This window comes from Bufo gargarizans, chromosome 7 (genome assembly GCF_014858855.1).
Source record: "Bufo gargarizans isolate SCDJY-AF-19 chromosome 7, ASM1485885v1, whole genome shotgun sequence".
In the NCBI taxonomy this organism is placed as follows: domain Eukaryota; kingdom Metazoa; phylum Chordata; class Amphibia; order Anura; family Bufonidae; genus Bufo; species Bufo gargarizans.
The window spans coordinates 104,508,929-104,531,558 of NC_058086.1; the positions used below are offsets into that span (position 1 = coordinate 104,508,929).

Here is a 22,630-nt window from a genome sequence, read left to right on the forward strand (position 1 = left end):
CACTCTAAATCTGTCAGATTGTGCTGGCATCTCCTGTGCACAGCCTTCTTCAGATCACCCCACAGATTTTCAATCGTATTCAGGTCTGGGCTCTGGCTGGGCTATTCCAAAACTTTAATCTTCTCTGGTGAAGCCATTCCTTTGTTGATTTGGATGTATGCTTTGGGTCTTGTCATGCTGAAAGATGAAGTTCCTCTTCATGTTCAGCTTTCTAGCAGAAGCCTGAAGGTTTTGTGCCAATATTGACTGGTATTTGGAACTGTTCATAATTCCCTCTAGCTAAACTAAGGCCCCAGTTCCAGCTAAAGAAAAACAACCCCAAAACATAATGCTGCCACAACCATGTTTCACTGTGGGTATGGTGTTCTTTTGGTTATGTGCAGTGTTATTTTTGCACGAAACATATCTTGGAATTATGGCCAAAAAGTTCAACCTTGGTTTCATCAGACCATAACACCTTTTCCCACATGCTTTTGGGAGACTTCAGATGTGTTTTTTGCAAAATGTAGCCTGTCTTGGATGTTTTTCTTCGTAAGAAAAGCCTTTCGTCTTGCCACTCTACCCCATAGCCCAGACATACAGTATGAAGAATACGGGAGATTGTTGTCACATGTACCACACAGCCAGTACTTGCCAGATATTCCTGCAGCTCCTTTAATGTTGCTCTAGGCCTCTTGGTAGCCTCCCAGACCAGTTTTCTTCTTATCTTTTCATCAATTTTGGATGGACATCCAGTTCTAGGTAATGTCACTGTTGTGCCATATTTTCTCCACTTGATGATGACTGTCTTCACTGTGTTCCAGGGTATATCTAATGCTTGGAATTTCTTTTGTACCCTTCTCCTGACTGATACCTTTTAACAATGAGATCCCTCTGATGCTTTGGAAGCTCTGTGTGGACCATGGCTTTTGGTGTGGGATGCGACTAAGAAAATTTCAGGAAAGACCAACTAGAGCAGCTGAACTTTATTTGGGGTTAATCAGAGGCACTTTAAATCATGGCTGATGTATGCTGACTCCTATTTAACATGATTTTGAATGTGATTGCTTAATTCTAAACACAGCTACATCAGTTATAAGAGGGTGTGCACACTTTTGCAACCACATTATTTAATGTTTTTTTTTGTTTTCTTCCCTCCACCTAAAATATTTCAGTTTGTTTTCAATTGCGTGGTACAGTTAATAGTCACATTAAAGGTGGAAAAAATAATTTAATAATTTATCTTTGTCTGATTTTTTTTACAGCACAGAAACCTGACATTTTAACAGGTGTGTGTAGACTTTTTATATCCACTGTACATAGTATAAAAATATAGTAAACAAGAAACTATTGTCAGACTGGTACAAAGGGGAGAAGGCCCTGCCCGCAAAAGCTTACATTCTACAGGGGAACAGGGAATAACACAATAGGTGAGGGCAAAGGCTGCTTATCTGGCTGTAGGTGACAGCATGCCTGAAGGGGTGGGTTTTCAGGTTACTTTTGAAGGTTTGGGAGAGAGTCTGATGTGTTGGGATACTGACTAGCCAAGATTTGGAGGAGAGATCAGCTGCTTCCTCCTATAGGCCTGCAAGTAGTGATGATGAGAGTTGCATGGGAGCAGGTGTTGCAAGTAGTCAGGCACGCAGCCATGAGACATATTGACTCTGCATGCTGTTGCCACTCTCACCACTCTGTGATTGGACCATTATGTTAACTCCTCACACACAGAGGACATGCAAATATTTCCATCACATGTTATCTCTGTTTTGGACTCACTCCTGTGTTTGCCTTACCAATACTGATCAAATACTGATGGAAAAAAAATGGACTAAATACTGACTGTGTGATATAAGACATTTACATGTATGCAGGCCTTCTTTTCCATCTGAATAATACTGATTTCAGAGGCAATTAGCCAAAACTCATGCAAATTGAGCATAATGCCTCTATCACAGGTCAGTATAAAACACAGAAGACATGCAAATATTCCAATTATGTGTTTTGGATCCACTCCAGTTTTTTTTTTGGGCCTTAGCAATAGTGATCCATTACCAACCAAATTCTGACCGTGTGAAGGCAGATGCTCAAAAGGCAGGATTACATTTTTGTGGAGTTGTTCTTGTGACAGATCAGAAGAAGGGAAAAATAAACATTGACGTCAACACAAACATACTGCTGACACCCTCTCCACACTGTCATGGGCCCACTACTTGTATTAGGGTGTAACAGAAAATGTTCTGTAGAAATCTATGTGGAATCAGTAGACGTTGTGAAAGGAATGTGCTCTTTCGCTCTATAATAGAAACTTGGGACACTGCACGGTTAAGTTCATCATGCCTGATGCTACCATTGACCTGTAAGGCTGAACTGAGACTGTTATTCCCTCCCTCCCCAAGTAATAATGGAGTTTTCAATGATGTTCCACCTTCCACTGAATATTAACTAAAGAAGCAAGGCTGGCAGAGTATGCAGGTCCTTCTAAAAAAATTTGCATATTGTGATAAAGTTCATTATTTTCTGTAATGTACTAATAAACATTAGACTTTCATATATTTTAGATTCATTACACACCAACTGAAGTAGTTCAAGCCTTTTATTGTTTTAATATTGATGATTTTGGCATACAGCTCATGAAAACCCAAATTTCCCATTTCAAAAAATTAGCATATTTCATCCGATCAATAAAAGAAAAGTGTTTTTAATACAAAAAAAGTCAACCTTCAAATAATTATGTTCAGTTATGCACTTTTGCAGAAAGGACTGCTTCAATGCGGCGTGGCATGGAGGTAATCAGCCTGTGGCACTGCTGAGGTGTTATGGAGGCCCAGGATGCTTCAATAGCGGCCTTAAGCTCATCCAGAGTCTTGGGTCTTGCGTCTCTCAACTTTCTCTTCCCAATATCCCACAGATTCTTTATGGGGTTCAGGTCAGGAGAGTTGGCAGGCCAATTGAGCACAGTAATACCATGGTCAGTAAACCATTTACCAGTGGTTTTGGCACTGTGAGCAGGTGCCAGGTCGTGCTGAAAAATGAAATCTTCATCTCCATAAAGCTTTTCAGCAGATGGAAGCATGAAGTGCTCCAAAATCTCCTGATAGCTAGCTGCATTGACCCTGCCCCTGATAAAACACAGTGGACCAACACCAGCAGCTGACATGGCACCCAAGACCATCACTGACTGTGAGTACTTGACACTGGACTTCAGGCATTTTGGCATTTCCCTCTCCCCAGTCTTCCTCCAGACTCTGGCACCTTGATTTCTGAATGACATGCAACAGTCCAGTGCTGCTTCTCTGTAGCCCAGGTCAGGCGCTTCTGCCGCTGTTTCTGGTTCAAAAGTGGCTTGTCCTGGGGAATGCGGCACCTGTAGCCCATTTCCTGCACACGCCTGTACACGGTGGCTCTGGATGTTTCTACTCCAGACTCAGTCCACTGCTTCCGCAGGTCCCCCAAGGTCTGGAATCGGTCCTTCTCCACAATCTTCCTCAGGGTCCGGTCACCTCTTCTCGTTGTGCAGCGTTTTCTGCCACACTTTTTCCTTCCCACAGACTTCCCACTGAGGTGCCTTGACACAGCACTCTGGGAACAGCCTATTCATTCAGAAATGTCTTTCTGTGTCTTACCCTCTTGCTTGAGGGTGTCAATGATGGCCTTCTGGACAGCAGTCAGGTCGGCAGTCTTACCCATGATTGTGGTTTTGAGTAATGAACCAGGCTGGGAGTTTTTAAAAGCCTCAGGAATCTTTTGCAGGTGTTTAGAGTAAATTAGTTGATTCAGATGATTAGGTTAATAGCTCATTTAGAGAACATTTTCATGATATGCTAATTTTTTTAGATAGGAATTTTGGGTTTTCATGAGCTGTATGCCAAAATCATCAATATTAAAACAATAAAAGGCTTGAACTACTTCAGTTGGTGTGTAATGAATCTAAAATATATGAAAGTCTAATGTTTATCAGTACATTACAGAAAATAATGAACTTTATCACAATATGCTATTTTTTTTAGAAGGACCTGTATATTGGTTTCTGTTTGCATAGTCCCTGGATCTGAATCCCTGCTTCCAGCTCTGAAGGGGCTAGACTCTGTACTTGCTCTGTTTCTGTTCAGTTATAGAGGTGCCAGGTAGCCACTGAAAGCCCCAAGTTTGGACAATTTGGAAGCCAGACACAGCCTGGCTTAAAAGTGGACGGGATCCAGGATAATAGACAAACATTACACAGTTTGCCCAAAACAAATGCATTAACACCGTGTTAAAAGATTTGCACAAATAAGTGGATCAATGATTCTCATTGTGCACTATATCTACTATTATTGACTACCGCTGCTTGGTAAGGGGGCTGACCATTTATCAAAGCCATATTAGGCCATTTTGCTTCCCCTCCTATTTAATATTGTTATATCACTGTCACAAAGTGGGGGGAGGGGAGAAACACTAGAATGACAACAGAAGGAAAATTACCAGAAACTAGGCCTCACGGCTAGGGAAAGGGAAGAGGTCACCACCTAGGAAACACTAAACCTAGCCCTGACTCCTGTCAGTATGAATAGACCTTGAAGGTGGGAATATTCATACACCGGAAACCTAGGCCCTAGAAATCCTGGAAAGTCCTAGGAGTAGTGGCTGGGTATGAAACCACTGGTTCCTTCCCAGATGAATGAACCAACGTCTCCCTGAGGCCTAGTAAACAACAAATAAATGGGAACAACAAAATACAAAGGGAAGTACACTTATCTTCAATAGAAAATGGAAGAGCTGGAACACAGATGAGGAGCTCGCACCAGCTCTTGCAACTCCAGGCAAATAATATGAACTGCATGGTATGAAGTGTGAGTCCAGACTAAATAGAGGAGCAGTAATGACCACAAGCTACACCTGAGATAAGAGGTGTGGTTATTACCAACAACAACACTGCAACAAGTGAAAACAGATAGGCTGTCACATAACTGCACCTGAGGGGTTAATTGTGCAGCTCACAGCCCCCTGTAAGAGATCGGGTGCTGCCAGGCAGCAGGGGGCAGTTATGTACACAGTTCTTAGTATATTCTAACTTGAAACGTCCCCATCACCATGTGAACGCCTCTGTGTTAGAATATACAGTCGTGGCCAAAAGTTTTGAGAATGACACAAATATTAGTTTTCACAAAGTTTGCTGCTAAACTGCTTTCATATCTTTGTTTCAGTTGTTTCTGTGATGTAGTGAAATATAATTACAAGCACTTCATACGTTTCAAAGGTTTTTATCGACAATTACATGACATTTATGCAAAGAGTCAGTATTTGCCGTGTTGGCCCTTCTTTTTCAGGACCTCTGCAATTCGACTGGGCATGCTCTCAATCAACTTCTGGGCCAATTCCTGACTGAGAGCAACCCATTCTTTCATAATCACTTATTGGAGTTTTTTAGAATTAGTGGGTTTTTGTTTGTCCACCCGCCTCTAGAGGATTGACCACAAGTTCTCAATGGGATTAAGATCTGGGGAGTTTCCAGGCCATGGACCCAAAATGTCAATGTTTTGGTCCCAGAGCCACTTAGTTATCACTTTTGCCTTATGGCACGGTGCTCCATTGTGCTGGAAAATGCATTGTTCTTCACCAAACTGTTGTTGGATTGTTGGAAGAAGTTGCTGTTGGAGGGTGTTTTGGTACCATTCTTTATTCATGGCTGTGTTTCTGCGCAAAATTGTGAGTGAGCCCAATCCCTTGGATGAGAAGCAACCCCACACATGAATGGTCTCAGGATGCTTTACTGTTGGCATGACACAGGACTGATGGTAGCGCTCACCTTTATTTCTCCGGACAAGACTTTTTCCTGATGCCCCAAACAATCGGAGAGAGGCTTCATCAGAGAATATGACTTTGCCCCAGTCCTGTGGACTATTCACCATATTTTCTGCAGAAGATTAATCTGTCCCTGATGTTTTTTTTGGAGAGAAGTGGCTTCTTTGCTGACCTTCTTGACACCAGGCCATCTTCCAAAAGTCTTCGCCTCACTGTGCGTGCAGATGTGCTCACACCTGCCTGCTGCTAGTCCTGAGCAAGCTCTGCACTGGTGGCACTCCGATCCCGCAGCTGATTCCTCTTTAGGAGACAATCCTGGTGCTTGCTGGCCTTTCTTGGACGCCCTGAAGCCTTCTTAACAAGAATTGAACCTCTTTCATTGAAGTTCTTGATGATCCTATAAATTGTTGATTGAGGTGCAATCTTAGTAGCCACAATATCCTTGCCTGTGAAGCCATTTTTATGCAACGCAACGATGGCTGCACATGTTTCTTTGCAGGTCACCATGGTAAACAATGGAAGAACAATGATTTCAAGCATCACCCTCCTTTTAACAGGTCAAGTCTGCCATTTTAACACAATCAGCCTGATGGTATCTGGTTGACGTGATATCGGCTCACTGGTTGACGTGATGATGTACTATACTGTACATTAGAAGAGGTCTGGGATGGTTCTCCTCATCAATCCTGTTTTTTTCATGCTTCATTTAGTTACTGTAATACAGTACATGTACTGTACTGTGGTTCAGACGTGCAGGGCAACAAAAGCTGTTTTCTCAAACTACTGTACAGGCCTCTTGCTAATTTGTGGATTCTGAATGGTGACAAGCATAGCGCTGTAGACGGTACTGCGTGTCGCACTATTATTGTTGGCTGCTGTTTGCAACAAAATTAATGATGGAAATATATACAGTATATATATATACAGTAAATATATATATAGTAAGCCGTTCCCATCAAATACAGTGTAACTAATGTAGGAGGCAAGTACTGTCGAAGGGTTAGATTGTACTGAGAACAGCACCAATAATATACTGTACTGCGTGGAAGAGAGCTGTAGATGCTGGAGTGTACTAGAGTATTAGTGAATTAGAAGGCCCTGGATGAGCTTATAAAGTGACAGTGTATTTGTCTATTACTGACTTTCTTGTGCATACAGTACCTATTGTACCGCTGGGGCTTACCCATGGCTATGTAACTACTGTAGGTTATATATTTTTTTTATTACATTTATCGCTGCAAACAACCAAACCTCCCACCCACCCAATCATCCATCTACAGTCCTCTAATGTTCTGCTAGGAAAGAATGTGCATTGCTTTACTTTGCATAGCGGGATGGGCAGACAAAGACGTCCTTTAGTAGATAGGTGCAGGGAAACAAAAACTGTTTTCACAAACTAATTTACATTCTCCAGCGTCTCGCTAATTTGTGGATTCGGAACAATCACACGGGGAGCGCAATAGGCTGTACCTCACTATTAAAGTACTGTAGCTGTTGTTTCTAACCAAATACTGTACATCATGGAAATACAGTAGTCCCTAATATAAAAAAAAACAACAAACAAAACAAATATATATATATATTTAAGGCTGCTTGCAGCCTGTAATTGTGGGCGGAGCGCCCTCCTGCATTTAAACCCCCGGCTACAAGCAGGAGGGCGCCCGTTCGTTGCAGTTCCGCCCGTCCTTGACCACACTTCCGGTTTCGGCAACTTCAGTGACGTCACTTCCGGTTTTCGCGTCCTCGAGGAATGCAGACCGTGGCGCCTCCGGTAAGTGGTCCCGGCTGGGCAGCTGAGCCCTATCATCAGGGCATGCACCACCGCGTCTCCCCACGGTCATAGCAGGTCCGGTCGGCGTCTCCTGCAGTCCCCCCCCCCTCCGTCGGGTGCCGGGACTTCACTGACAAGGGGGGGGGGGGTCAGTACGGCAGCACTGGGGCCTAGTTGGAGCCGCGATCCTCAGGTGAGGGACAGGTTCCCTGCAGAGAGGGACTCCATCTGTCCGGTCAGGCGGCGGGATCCCGGTCACCTCCTGTCTTCCTGCGCTTGCGCCGCTCCTGCTAGCCATGCCGGGTCCTCCAACGTGCGCCCCAGCTGTCCCGGTCACTCAGGGTCAGCATGGGGGGGGGGGCAGGCTGTTCCCGGGGAGCTTGGGGTGGCTAGCAGGCGGCGCGGCGTGTCTCAATCCTCTGCTGCGGGCGCCGCTCCTCTATTCCCCACAGATCAGGGGGTGGGTTCTGCCGGCCTGCGGCGGCCTCAACGGTGCCCAGTGTCCCCAGGGCACTGGTGTCGCAAATCGCGCAGGGTACGTTTTGTGTTTATTCCAGGGTTCCTTCAGTACGCAAATTCCTGGAATCAGTCAGGGGCCATACGTCCCCTGAACCGCACAGGCGCTTGTGTTTTTTGTGGTATTCTTGAAGCACGCTGGTGCTCTGGCTTCCCTGAATCGCGCAGGTTTTGTTCCCTGTCTCGCTCAGGTGTCATGTTCTCGGATTCTCAGGTTTCACGGGTTCCAAATTGCATGCGTCATGTCTTCCCTGAATCGCTCAGGTTATGTTTTCTCCAAAACGCAGGTGTCATGCCCCCAAAAATCGCTTGTGTCATGTCTTCCCTGAATCGCTCAGGTTATGTTTTCTCCAAAACGCAGGTGTCATGCCCCCAAAAGTTGCATGTGTCATGTCTTCCCTGAATTGCTCAGGTTATGTTTTTCCAAATCGCAGGTGTCATGCCATGTCTTCCCTGAATCGCTCAGGTTATTGTTTTCTCCAAATCACAGGTGTCATGTCTTCCCTGAATCGCTCAGGTTATGTTTTCTCCAAATCGCAGGTGTCATGTCCCCAAGAGTCGCTTGTGCCATGTCTTCCCTAGGTGGCTCAGGGCTCAGGTTCCCTGAATCACTCCGACGGCTGCCTCCCCTTAGTCACTTAGGGGTAACGTTCCAGGTCTGGTGTGTTCCCTGAATCGCTCAGGCCTGATGTGTTCCCTGAATCGCTCAGGCCTGATGTGTTCCCTGAATCGCTCAGGCCTGGTGTGTTCCCTGAATCGCTCAGGCCTGGTGTGTTCCCTGAATCGCTCAGGCCTGGTGTGTTCCCTGAATCGCTCAGGCCTGGTGTGTTCCCTGAATCGCTCAGGCCTGGTGTGTTCCCTGAATCGCTCAGGCCTGGTGTGTTCCCTGAATCGCTCAGGCCTGGTGTGTTCCCTGAATCGCTCAGGCCTGGTGTGTTCCCTGAATCGCTCAGGTCTGGTGTGTTCCCTGAATCGCTCAGGTCTGGTGTGTTCCCTGAATCGCTCAGGTCTGGTGTGTTCCCTGAATCGCTCAGGTCTGGTGTGTTCCCTGAATCGCTCAGGTCTGGTGTGTTCCCTGAATCGCTCAGGTCTGGTGTGTTCCCTGAATCGCTCAGGTCTGGTGTGTTCCCTGAATCGCTCAGGTCTGGTGTGTTCCCTGAATCGCTCAGGTCTGGTGTGTTCCCTGAATCGCTCAGGTCTGGTGTGTTCCCTGAATCGCTCAGGTCTGGTGTGTTCCCTGAATCGCTCAGGTCTGGTGTGTTCCCTGAATTGCTCAGGTCTGGTGTTCCCTGAATCGCTCAGGTCTGGTGTACCCTGATTCGCTCAGGTCTGGTGTGTACCCTGGTTCGCTCAGGTGTGGTGTTCCAGGTTCACTCTGGTATCAGGTGCTCCCTGTTTCGAAAAAAAAAAAAAGTTCAACAGGTTGTCTCCCCCGAGGTGGGTAGTCTGAGTCTCGCGGTTCCCTTCGCGCCATAGGGGCCGGTCATTCATACTCATCGCCGGGTCTCGTTCCAACACAACTTATTTCTCCACGTAAACAGAGCCTCAGGCCTCCAGAGCTTCAAGCAAGCTTCTATCATGTCACCAGGCTCCTCCTTGTGCAGGTAGGTTCAGCCAGAGGTTGCTGTTGCACCTTGTCCCGGCGTCAAGCATGTCTTCTCACGAGCTTCCGTTCATAGGTTTCTGCTCACCTCTGAGAATAGTAGCGTGAGTCATTCGGGTAAGTATCGATTAAAACACATTTCCGTACCAACTCGTCCTCTGACGGGTGTCGTCTTGTTGTCCGTAGGGGGGGGGGGGAATTTTTATTCATCTGTCGTTGTCATACCTCCTCAGGCAGCGTAAAGATGTCTCAGGCTCCAGAAACAGACGATAGCCTATCTTTACCCGGGACTTCCGTGTCAGGGCGCGCCAGCAACCCCTCTCTGCGAAGCTGGACCATCCCGAAGCTCATCGCAGAGCTCAACAGGAGGGGAATCCGTCATCCCGCTTCCGCGAGGAAGGTGGAGCTGTACCGCCTCCTGATGACAGAACCAGAGGGCCCCAACGACCAGCCCTCTCTGTCGTCTATACAGCTGTCCATTCTGCAGTTGCAGGCTACCATTGGCAGCCTGGCAGGTTCAGTGGCAGACATACAGACCAGGATGGGGGAATTGGAGTCCTGGCCTCCGGCGGCACCACCTTCCCCAGCCCCTCCTGCCTTGCCTTCCACGTCTCAGGACGCAGCTCCAGGTACGGTCTGTGCCAGCCCCCAGATTTCCCCCTCGCACTTCATCCCCGAGAACCTGAAAAGGGACATTCTGGCAGGGAGGGACGTCAACCTGGCGTCCATTCTCATTGCGTCCCAGGACGTGTCAGAGAACAAAGTGATCAGTTGCGGGGAGGTCTCGGTAGTTCTCAGGGCCAAGGACGCCCGACTGAACCGAAAACTATCGATTCCGGAGTTCGTCCTGGCTTTTAGCCTCTATAGGGACACCATATGTGGCGTCCAGCCACAGAGGCGGGAAGAGATGGACTCGTACTTGTACCAGGTCACCGACTTGGGGTACAAGTACGGCGGGACCAACTTCTACGATTACCACCGGTCTTTCTCGGCCAAGGCAGCCACAGCCCTCGCCCAATTTCAGTTCTGCACGGACTGGGCCAATCTAGATATGGAGCTGTTTTGTCGCCGTTTTGCGGGGTTACAGGCTCCAACTTGCGCAGCGTGCCAGTCAATTCAGCACACCGCTGACTGGTGTCCCAACCTCCCCACCCCGGCCCGGGAGGGTTCCTTGCCAGGCCCCTCTGGCACCCAGAGGTTCCAGGGCTCCACCGATAAACTGGGTAGGCCCATCACATACCTGGGGCAGAGTCAGGTGTGCAATAATTTCAACGCGGGGGGTTGCAGTTTCAATAGCTGTCGCGCATTGCACATCTGCTACCTCTGTTTCAGGGCCCATCCCTGTCCCAGCTGCCCCAAGAGACAGCGAAAGAACCTATGACTGACCGATGTTAATGTTGAGCTCCTGGGTGTCCTATTACAAAACCACCCCCGATCACCAAACCGTCCAGTTCCTGCTCACAGGTTTCGAAAGGGGTTTCCATACAGGCCTCATTGCCCTCCCCCAAGTTTCCTGGGAGGGAAGGAACCTGCAGTCAGCTTGTCAAGATCCGGCGGCGGTGGCCACCCTCTTGCAGGACGAGGTCCGAAAGGTTTTTTTGCTGGGCCTGTTCGAGGCCATTCCCTTCAGCACTTGGAGGTTTGGTCTCCAAGCAGGCCTCTAATAAAAAGCGCTTAATTTATGACTTGTCGGCTCCACACATGTCAACTGTCCCCAGCCTCAACTCCCTGATCCCGTCAGAGGAGTTCTCCATGTCATATGCGTCCATTGATGAGGCCATCCAGTACGTCCTGCTAGCCGGGGAAGGGGCTTGGCTGGCCAAGGCTGACATTGCGGACGCCTTTAAACTACTCCCCATCCTTCCCCAGTTGTGGCAGTATTACGGGTTGCGTTGGGAGGACGGCTACTATTTTGCCAACCGGCTCACCTTTGGGTCTAAGAGCAGCCTGTGGCTGTTTTACAGGTTCGCCTGTGCACTGCACTGGATCCTGGTCCACCACGGGGGTCTAGACATGGTCATCCATTATTTGGATGACTTTCTGATCGTGGAGAGGCCCCAGGGTTCCCCCTTGGGGTTGGCAAGCCTGCTTCAGCTATTCGCCAGTCTCGAGGTCCCTGTGGCGTCGGCTAAAACAGAGGGTCCGGGCACCAGAGTCACCTTCTTGGGCATCACCCTGGATTCGGTCCGCATGGAGGCCAGCCTCCCCGCAGCCAAGCTGGCCAAGATCCAGTCCCCCGTCTCCTCCGCGGCCTCTTCCAGGGTCCTGTCCAAGCGGGAGCTCCAGTCCCTGCTTGGATTCCTCAACTGTGCTTTCAAGATCATGCCCCAGGGCAGGGCCTTCACTTCCCGGCTCCTCAGTCTCCTCCCGACAGCCCCGGATCAGGACTCCACCATCCAACTAGACGGACACGCCATGGCGGATCTCCAGATGTGGCAGGCTTTCCTGGCCGGGTGGAATGGTATCTCTTTGTTTGTACCGTCCCCGGATTCAGCGTCCCCCACGGTCTTCACTGATGCCGCGGCCTCCTGCAGGTTCGCTGCCATCTTCCATCCACAGTGGTTGGTCGGCGGTTGGCCGGTGGAGCTCATATCCGAGACTGAGGCCATGAAATCCTCCCCGCTGTTAGAATTGTACCCAATTGTGGCGGCAGCCCAGGTGTGGGGTTCTCTCTGGGCAAATAGGTCAGTTATCTTCTGGACTGACAGCCAGGTCCTGGTAGAGATCATATCCAAAGGGAGGGCAAAGTCCCGAAGGATCATGTCCCTTTTGCGTAGACTTGTGTGGCTGTCCTTGTCTTTCAATTTCCATATCGTCCCGGTCCACATCCAAGGGGCACAGAACTAGCAGCGGACACCCTGTCTCATTTTAATTATGATGTCTTCTTTCAGGAGCTCCCAGAGGCAGACCCTGTCGGTGTTCCAGCTCCGTTCAACTCCCTCCTGTTGGACTAGAGCCTCTGATAGCGTCTGCACGGTCATTGGTCCAGCGCTTGCTAGCCGCCAACACCGCCAGGAACTATGATGCCGGGTTCAGAGTTTTCAGGGAGTTCAGTGACACCCATCCCCGGGGGGAGGTGGACGAGGTCACGTTCATCAGGGCTTTCATAGCCTATTGCCACACGAACCGGCGCCTGTCAGTCAACACCATCAGGCTGTATTTGGCCGGCATTCAGCACCACCGGATGCTCGGCGACCCCTCTGCCAAATCCATATTTTCCAATCAGGCCATCAAAGCCACCCTCAGGGGCATTCAGAAAGCTAGCACGGTGGTCCAGGTGCGCAGGCAACCGGTGTCGGGTGAGCTTTTCCGCAGATTGTCCGTAGCCCTAGACGGTCTCCCTTTTGGGCAATTGGCAAGCATCATCACAAAACCGGCCATGTACCTAGGGTTCTATGGGTTCCTTATGCCCGGGGAGTTCACCTGCGGCACGGTCAGTCGAGCGACCCTGCTCAGGCGACATCTCACCTGGCATGCGGACCACTTCATACTGTCCATCCCATCTACCAAGACCAACCAGGCAGGTCCTCCCACCGAGGTGGAGTTTTTCCCTACGGCCAACTGTTGGTGTCCCGTCAAGGTAATACAGGAGCTTCTGGCCTCCCTCCAGTCTTCCACAGCAGACGAACCATTGTTCCCAGTTAATGGTAGGCCCCTATCTTCGACCCAGTTTGTCTCCTAATGTCCGCACCCTGGCAGCAGGACTGGGGTATAACCCCAGCACGATATCCGGACACTCTTTTCGCATAGGGGCCGCGTCCGCAGCGTCCAGTCATCAGGTTCCGGCGCACGTCATCCGCAGGATGGGTTGATGGCGGTCATCCTGCTACACAAGGTATATTCCCAACCCGCGAGCTGAGATCTCCAGAGCCTTCCGTTCACTGGCTTTATAGGCATCACCATGTTCCAATAAATACTTGTACCCTACACCGGGTCAGTTCTCTTTTTGCCCACTTCTCTAGGCCTTACCTCGTCACTGGCACCGGGCACACTCCAGCCAGTCAGGTTAGGGCAGCACATAGGCATGCCTATTCTGTTCCTCGGTTAAGCTCCTACCACAAATATTTAAGGCTGCTTGCAGCCTGTAATTGTGGGCGGAGCGCCCTCCTGCATTTAAACCCCCGGCTAAAAGCAGGAGGGCGCCCGTTCGTTGCCCCTCCCTCCCATCTCCTTTCTCAGTCATTTCCTCCTGGGTGGCCCACTTCTCTAGGCCTTACCTTGTCACTGGCACCGGGCACACTCCAGCCAGTCAGGTTAGGGCAGCACATAGGCATGCATGCCTATTCTGTTCCTCGGTTAAGCTCCTACCACAAATATATATATATATATATATATATATATATAAAGTTGATGAGCAGCACACAAATCCTGTCAGTATGGGATCTGTGTCTCCACTGCAGGGTGGTGTCTGTACATCGCAGCACTATAGGTCCCAGTACTGGCTTACCTTGTAGGAGACGCAGGTGCCCGCCAGCATACCGCCGCATCCGTCCTCTCTGCCAGGTGTCATCTGATGCGCTATAGCACGCGCGCGCGCACCTCTCCCTTTCTTATAGGAGTAGGCAGCTGGTTCCTAATTACCATCCCCACCCGGAGGCGGGACTATTTGTATTTAAGGCAGCTTCATTCATCATGAAGTGCCCAAGCGTGGTTGTTGTACCTCTTGACTCCCGCTGAAGCGCTCCACTGTGTCTGTTTATTGGAGTTCCTGGATTCTGACCTCCGCTTCATTTGACTACGCATCTGCCTGCTGTCTGTTTATTGGATCACCTGGATTAAAGACCTCTGCACTGCCTGACTACGCATCTGCCCAACTCCTCCTGTAAGTCTGCCTGGATCCAGACCCTGCACTGCCTATGAGACTGCTTATATCTGCACGCTATATTGCTCTGAACTTTGTGTTGCCTGTATCTCTCAAGTGACTTTTGAATACTGTCTGCCAGTAAAGACCATCTGTTCCTTTATTCCACCTTTGTTGGACTCACACTACTGCAGGTAGCTGCATTCAAGGTAACAGGTGCAGACACCAGGGTCCTGACTCTGAGAGTCAGCAATATTGGACTAATTCCCAGCCCTCTATCAGCTGACATAGAGGATCCACATCCTCTGGTCATAACAAATCCAAACTGGTGCAATTCCTTGAAGCAAACCACGGACCCGATCCTATTAGATATGTGTATACATGATTATACATCAATTTGTGTGTGTCAGACTGTCTCCACCCTGTTTTGGGAATGAGCATGCTCAGTTTATGTCTGGTGTTGGGTCGCCACCTTGGATGTAGGCGCCTATGTGTTCTATGTGATAGATAGTCTCGCGGGATGAGGAGTTTTTCATGCCTGCGCACTACTCCATTCTGGACGCCGACTGAGTCCTGCCATCTCAAGCTACATGTGAGAATTCTCTATTGGGAATATATGATATATGAATTATTTGTTTTTAATTGGCACGATCATGTACACCTGATTTGTAATATTGATTAATGATGTCATGCACTGTAACCATATGAATTTATGGATAGAATCTTTGGCACATAGCACTTTATGACATATTGTCTGTTTTTAGTGAGATATAATCATGCACACTTGATATATATTGTTTTTAACATTGTTCTTGTAAAAATTGCTGTATAATCATGTAATCACTTTGCTAATCATGCATGCTATATACAGACGTGGACAAAATTGTTGGTACCCTTTGGTCAATGAAAGAAAAAGTCACAATGGTCACAGAAATAACTTTAATCTGACAAAAGTAATAATAAATTAAAATTCTATAAATGTTAACCAATGAAAGTCAGACATTGTTTTTCAACCATGCTTCAACAGAATTATGTAAAAAAATAAACTCATGAAACAGGCATGGACAAAAATGATGGTACCCCTAACTTAATATTTTGTTGCGCAACCTTTTGAGGCAATCACTGCAATCAAACGCTTCCTGTAACTGTCAATGAGACATCTGCACCTCTCAGCAGGTATTTTGGCCCACTCCTCATGAGCAAACTGCTCCAGTTGTGTCCGGTTTGAAGGGTGCCTTTTCCAGACTGCATGTTTCAGCTCCTTCCAAAGATGCTCAATAGGATTGAGGTCAGGGCTCATAGAAGGCCACTTTAGAATAGTCCAATTTTTTCCTCTTAGCCATTCTTGGGTGTTTTTAGCGGTGTGTTTTGGGTCATTGTCCTGTTGCAAGACCCATGACCTGCGACTGAGACCAAGCTTTCTGACACTGGCTAGTACATTTCTCTCTAGAATTCCTTGATAGTCTTGAGATTTCATTGTACCCTGCACAGATTCAAGACACCCTGTGCCAGACGCAGCAAAGCAGCCCCAGAACATAACAGAGCCTCCTCCATGTTTCACAGTAGGGACAGTGTTCTTTTCTTGATATGCTTCATTTTTTCGTCTGTGAACATACAGCTGATGTGCCTTGGCAAAAACTTCGATTTTTGTCTCATCTGTCCACAGGACATTCTCCCAGAAGCTTTGTGGCTTGTCAACATGTAGTTTGGCATATTCCAGTCTTGCTTTTTTATGATTCGTTTTCAACAATGGTGTCCTCCTTGGTCGTCTCCCATGTAGTCCACTTTGGCTCAAACAACGACGGATGGTGCGATCTGACACTGATGTTCCTTGAGCATGAAGTTCACCTTGAATCTCTTTAGAAGTCTTTCTAGGCTCTTTTGTTACCATTCGGATTATCCGTCTCTTAGATTTGTCATCAATTTTCCTCCTGCGGCCACGTCCAGGGAGGTTGGCTACAGTCCCATGGATCTTAAACTTATGAATAATATGTGCAACTGTACTCACAGGAACATCTAGTTGCTTGGAGATGGTCTTATAGCCTTTACCTTTAACATGCTTGTCTATAATTTTCTTTCTGATCTCTTGAGACAGCTCTTTCCTTTGCTTCCTCTGGTCCATGTCGAGTGTGGTACACACCATATCACCAAACAACACAGTGATTACCTGGAGCCATATATATAGGCCCAATGGCTGATTACAAGGTTGTAGACACCTGTGATGCTAATTAGTGGACACACCTTGAATTAACATGTCCCTTTGGTCACATTATGTTCTGTGTTTTCTAGGGGTACCATCATTTTTGTCCATGCCTGTTTCATGAGTTTATTTTTTTACATAATTCTGTTGAAGCATGGTTGAAAAACAATGTCTGACTTTCATTGGTTAACATTTATAGAATTTTAATTTATTATTACTTTTGTCAGATTAAAGTTATTTCTGTGACCATTGTGACTTTTTCTTTCATTGACCAAAGGGTACCAACAATTTTGTCCACGTCTGTAAGCACTTGATTTTGCACTATGCATTATGGCTTGACAAAGGCTCCATGGAGTGAGCTGAAATGTTGTTGTTACCACATGGGTGATTAAAATACCCTTTTGTGTGCTGCCTTGGCCCTTTTTTACACATCTCTAATAGGACCGGGTCCATGGTCTGCTTCAAGGAATTGCACCAGTTTAGATTTGTGTGCTACTCATCAACTTTTTTATACATATTGTCTGGATCTGAGGAGCTCTACACCACTATCATGGATATAACATTAGATGCTGCTAATCCTGATGTGTTTTCCTATACGTATCACGATCGGCGTGACTATCACATACGTGACACAGAGGGAGGGAAAGAGGAAGGCCCTGCCCAAGTGAGAGGGAAGGTGGTGACCCCTGACTCCCCTTGCGTCTGGCACCTGGCTGCCCTGACGTCCCTAGACGGGTTCCTCACCCGTACGCCGATCACGTGCCTAAAACCCTGGCTTTCCCTAAGATGAGCCCTAGATAGTGAACAGGGCGGTGGGAACACTAGTCCGCACCACTAGCTCTAAAGGAAAACACCAAGGGGAGGACAGACAATACAGACTCAACATATAATCCCAGGTGGGCGACAACAGGAGACAACAAAAAGCCCAACAGGGATCCGGAGGGTAGCACTCTGGAACAACAACCAGGATTCACAACTCCAGTGGGTCAGTATAGAAGTCCAGGCAGGAAGCTCTATAACTGGCAACTAGAGAAGTGTGAGAGGAGAATATAAGGAGGTTGGGAGTGGCAGACAAGAAACAGCTGAGGAGGAGAAGCTACGGATCCCTGAGTGAGACAAAAAGGATTGCAAGGCAAACACAGAAAACAATCACTAAGAAACAACGTGATCTTTAGACATAGAGCGCGCAGCCACCCGCTGCGACTTCCTGACCCCGGGTATAACGGAGTCAGACGTGGCTCTTGACACCCTCGTGACAATACGAGAGAGGATGAGGAGAGAATTTTTCAAAACACGGTGAGAGATGTTTCTTTTTTATCCACCCCTTCTATTGTGGACGCTAAAAAAAAAGTCTGAAAATGAATCAAAGCGCTCCATAAATTTGGAATTACATCTGCAAACATTGAGTGAATATCACCATCTCCACAGGATACCGAGAGGTATGCGTTCGCACCTTAGACCGGATTTATTTTTACATAATCCAGAGTTTTGTGCAAGATTTACACAGATATCTAACAAATATGCTTTTGATTTTATTTTGTTAAATGTGGAATTTTTGCAAAAAGCATTAACAACATTGGAGGCCTGTATACAGATCCTGGTTGAGCAATTGCAGTCGACTGTTTTTTGATAAGTTCAAGAGTGATCTGCAGGCTAAGAAAAGAAATAAATGGTCCAGGCACATGGATGACTACTCCACGGGTTATATCTATAATTGGCAAGGAGATTTGAGGAAAAATCGGAGGCTTGTGGGGGAAAAAAGAGGCTTGAATATGATGGGTGACAACAGGAAACCAATCAACCGTGGTCCCAGAGATAAAATTGAGATGCAAGCATTTGCCGGTGGAGCTCCTTGTTCTACTTTTTTAGATCAGGGACAAGAGAACCCGGCGGGGCGGGCGATGCCAGTGCAAATGGAGGAAAAGAAAAGCAATCCAGGTCACAGAGGACAAGGACTGTGAAAAAGAAAGCACAGTGGTAAACATCTCTTCGGTTAGACTCACTGATTCCCAGATTTCTGTGTTGAATAAGGGGTTGTCCTTTTTGCCCTGTTGCTAAAACAAATTGGTTCAACATTGAATTGGACCTCCAAAGGTTTTTTCGGATGATTAAGTTGAAAGTGTGGGCTGCAGGGCAATAGGACAAACCCTTGGCTGAGACTAGGGGGTTGAGTGAATTGAGCTTGCATGGTACTGGATTATTCCTTAAGAGTGATTTTAACCACCTCCCGACCGCCTAACGCGCCGATGCGTCCGGGAGGTGGTTGATTTATTCCTCCTGGACGCATCGGCGCGTCATCTCGCGAGACGCGAGATTTCCTGTGAACGCGCGCACGCAGGCGCGCGCGCTCACAGGAACAGAAGGTAAGCGAGTGGATCTCCAGCCTGCCAGCGGCGATCGCTCGCTGGCAGGCTGGAGATCCGAATTTTTTAACCCCTAACAGGTATATTAGACGCTGTTTTCATAACAGCGTCTAATATACCTCCTACCTGGTCCTCTGGTGGTCCCTTTTGTTAGGATCGACCACCAGAGGACACAGGTAGGTCAGTACAGTCCCACCAAACACCACACTACACTACACTACACCCCCCACCCCCCCCCGTCACTTATTAACCCCTTATAAACCCCTGATCACCCCATATGTCATTGATCACCGCCCTGTCATTGATCACCCCCCTGTCAGGCTCCATTCAGACGTCCGCATGATTTTTACGGATCCGATCCATGTATCCATGGATCCGTAAAAATCATGCGGACGTCTGAATGGAGCCTTACAGGGGGGTGATCAATGACAGGCGGGTGATCACCCATATACACTCCCTGATCACCCCCTGTCATTGATCACCCCCCTGTAAGGCTCCATTCAGACGTCCGCATGATTTTTACGGATCCGATCCATGTATCCATGGATCCGTAAAAATCATGCGAACGTCTGAATGGAGCCTTACAGGGGGGGTGATCAGTGACAGGGGGGTGATAACCCTGATTACCCTGATCACCCCCTGTCATTGATAACCCCCCTGTAAGGCTCCATTCAGACGTCCGCATGCGTTTTGTGGATCCGATCCATGGATCCATGGATCCGTAAAAATCATGCGGATGTCTGAATGGAGCCTTACAGGGGGGGTGATCAGTGACAGGGGGGTGATCACCCTGATTACCCTGATCACCCCCTGTCATTGATAACCCCCCTGTAAGGCTCCATTCAGACGTCCGCATGCGTTCTGTGGATCCGATCCATGGATCCGTAAAAAATCATGCGGATGTCTGAATGGAGCCTTACAGGGGGGGTGATCAGTGACAGGGGGGTGATCACCCTGATTACCCTGATCACCCCCTGTCATTGATAACCCCCCTGTAAGGCTCCATTCAGACGTCCGCATGCGTTCTGTGGATCCGATCCATGTATCCATGGATCCGTAAAAAATCATGCGGATGTCTGAATGGAGCCTTACAGGGGGGGTGATCAGTGACAGGGGGGTGATCACCCTGATTACCCTGATCACCCCCTGTCATTGATAACCCCCCTGTAAGGCTCCATTCAGACGTCCGCATGCGTTCTGTGGATCCGATCCATGTATCCATGGATCCGTAAAAAGTCATGCGGATGTCTGAATGGAGCCTTACAGGGGGGGTGATCAGTGACAGGGGGGTGATCACCCTGATTACCCTGATCACCCCCTGTCATTGATAACCCCCCTGTAAGGCTCCATTCAGACGTCCGCATGCGTTCTGTGGATCCGATCCATGTATCCATGGATCCGTAAAAAATCATGCGGATGTCTGAATGGAGCCTTACAGGGGGGGTGATCAGTGACAGGGGGGTGATCACCCTGATTACCCTGATCACCCCCTGTCATTGATAACCCCCCTGTAAGGCTCCATTCAGACGTCCGCATGCGTTTTGTGGATCCGATCCATGGATCCATGGATCCGTAAAAAATCATGCGGATGTCTGAATGGAGCCTTACAGGGGGGGTGATCAGTGTACAGGGGGGTGATTACCCTGATTACCCTGATCACCCCCTGTCATTGATAACCCCCCTGTAAGGCTCCATTCAGACGTCCGCATGCGTTCTGTGGATCCGATCCATGTATCCATGGATCCGTAAAAAATCATGCGGATGTCTGAATGGAGCCTTACAGGGGGGGTGATCAGTGACAGGGGGGTGATCACCCTGATTACCCCCTGTCATTGATAACCCCCCTGTAAGGCTCCATTCAGACGTCCGCATGCGTTCTGTGGATCCGATCCATGTATCCATGGATCCGTAAAAATCATGCGGACGTCTGAATGGAGCCTTACAGGGGGGGTGATCAATGACAGGGGGGTGATCAGGGAGTCTATATGGGTGATCACCCCCCTGTCATTGATCACCCCCCTGTCATTGATCACTCCCCCCCTGGTAAGGCTCCATTCAGCCATTTTTTTTGGCACAAGTTAGCGGACATTTTTTGTTTGTTTTTGTTTTTTCTTACTAAGCCTCATATTCCACTAACTTGTGTCAAAAAATAAAATCTCACATGGACGCACCGTACCCCTCACGGAATCCAAATGCGTAAACATTTTTAGACATTTATATTCCAGACTTCTCACGCTTTAGGGCCCCTAAAAAGCCAGGGCAGTATAAATACCCCACATGTGACCCCATTTCGGAAAGAAGGGGCATATTGAGGGGCATATTGAGTCCATGAAAGATTGAAATTTTTGTCCTAAGTTAGCGGAAAGTGAGACTTTGTGAGAAAAAAAACAAAAAAAATCAATATCCGCTAACTTATGCAAAAAAAAAAAAATTCTAGGTACTCGCCATGCCCCTTATTGAATACCTTGGGGTGTCTTCTTTCCAAAGTGGGGTCACATGTGGGGTATTTATACTGCCCTGGCTTTTTAGGGGCCCGAAAGTGTGAGAAGAAGTCTGGGATCCAAATGTCTAAAAATGCCCTCCTAAAAGGAATGTGGGCACCTTTGCGCATCTAGGCTGCAAAAAAGTGTCACACATGTGGTATCGCCGTACTCAGGAGAAGTTGGGGAATGTGTTTTGGGGTGTCTTTTTACATATACCCATGCTGGGTGAGAAAAATATCTTGGTCAAATGCCAACTTTGTATAAAAAAATGGGAAAAGTTGTCTTTTGCCAAGATATTTCTCTCACCCAGCATGGGTATATGTAAAATGACACCCCAAAACACATTCCCCAACTTCTCCTGAGTACGGCGATACCAGATGTGTCACACTTTTTTGCAGCCAAGGTGGGCAAAGGGGCACCTTTCGGATTTCGCAGGCCATTTTTTACACATTTTGATTTCAAGGTACTTCTTACACATTTGGGCCCCTAAATTGCCAGGGCAGTATAACTACGCCACAAGTGACCCCATTTTGGAAAGAAGACACCCCAAGGTATTCCGTGGGGGGCACGACGAGTTCCTAGAATTTTTTATTTTTTGTCACAATTTAGCGGAAAATGATGATTTTTCTTTTTTTTTCTTTTTTCCTTACAAAGTCTCATATTCCACTAACTTGCGACAAAAAATAAAAAATTCTAGGAACTCGCCATGCCCCTCACGGAATACCTTGGGGTGTCTTCTTTCCAAAATGGGGTCACTTGTGGCGTAGTTATACAGCCCTGGCAATTTAGGGGCCCAAATGTGTGAGAAGAACTTTGCAATCAAAATGTGTAAAAAATGCCCTGCAAAATCCGAAAGGTGCACTTTGGAATATGTGCCCCTTTGCCCACCTTGGCAGCAAAAAAGTGTGACACATCTGGTATCGCCGTACTCAGGAGAAGTTGGGCAATGTGTTTTGGGGTGTCATTTTACATATACCCATGCTGGGTGAGAAAAATATCTTGGTCAAATGCCAACTTTGTATAAAAAAATTTGAAAAGTTGTCTTTTGCCAAGATATTTCTCTCACCCAGCATGGGTATATGTAAAATGACAGCCCAAAACACATTCCCCAACTTCTCCTGAGTACGGCGATA

At 47.7% G+C, this 22,630-nt stretch overlaps 1 protein-coding gene across 1 annotated transcript in view; it reads right to left on the bottom strand.

The window, feature by feature from the left end:
- Positions 1-22,630, bottom strand: part of DDR2 (discoidin domain receptor tyrosine kinase 2) — a 1,312,077-nt gene that overhangs the window by 1,241,656 nt on the left and 47,791 nt on the right. The window lies entirely within an intron of this gene.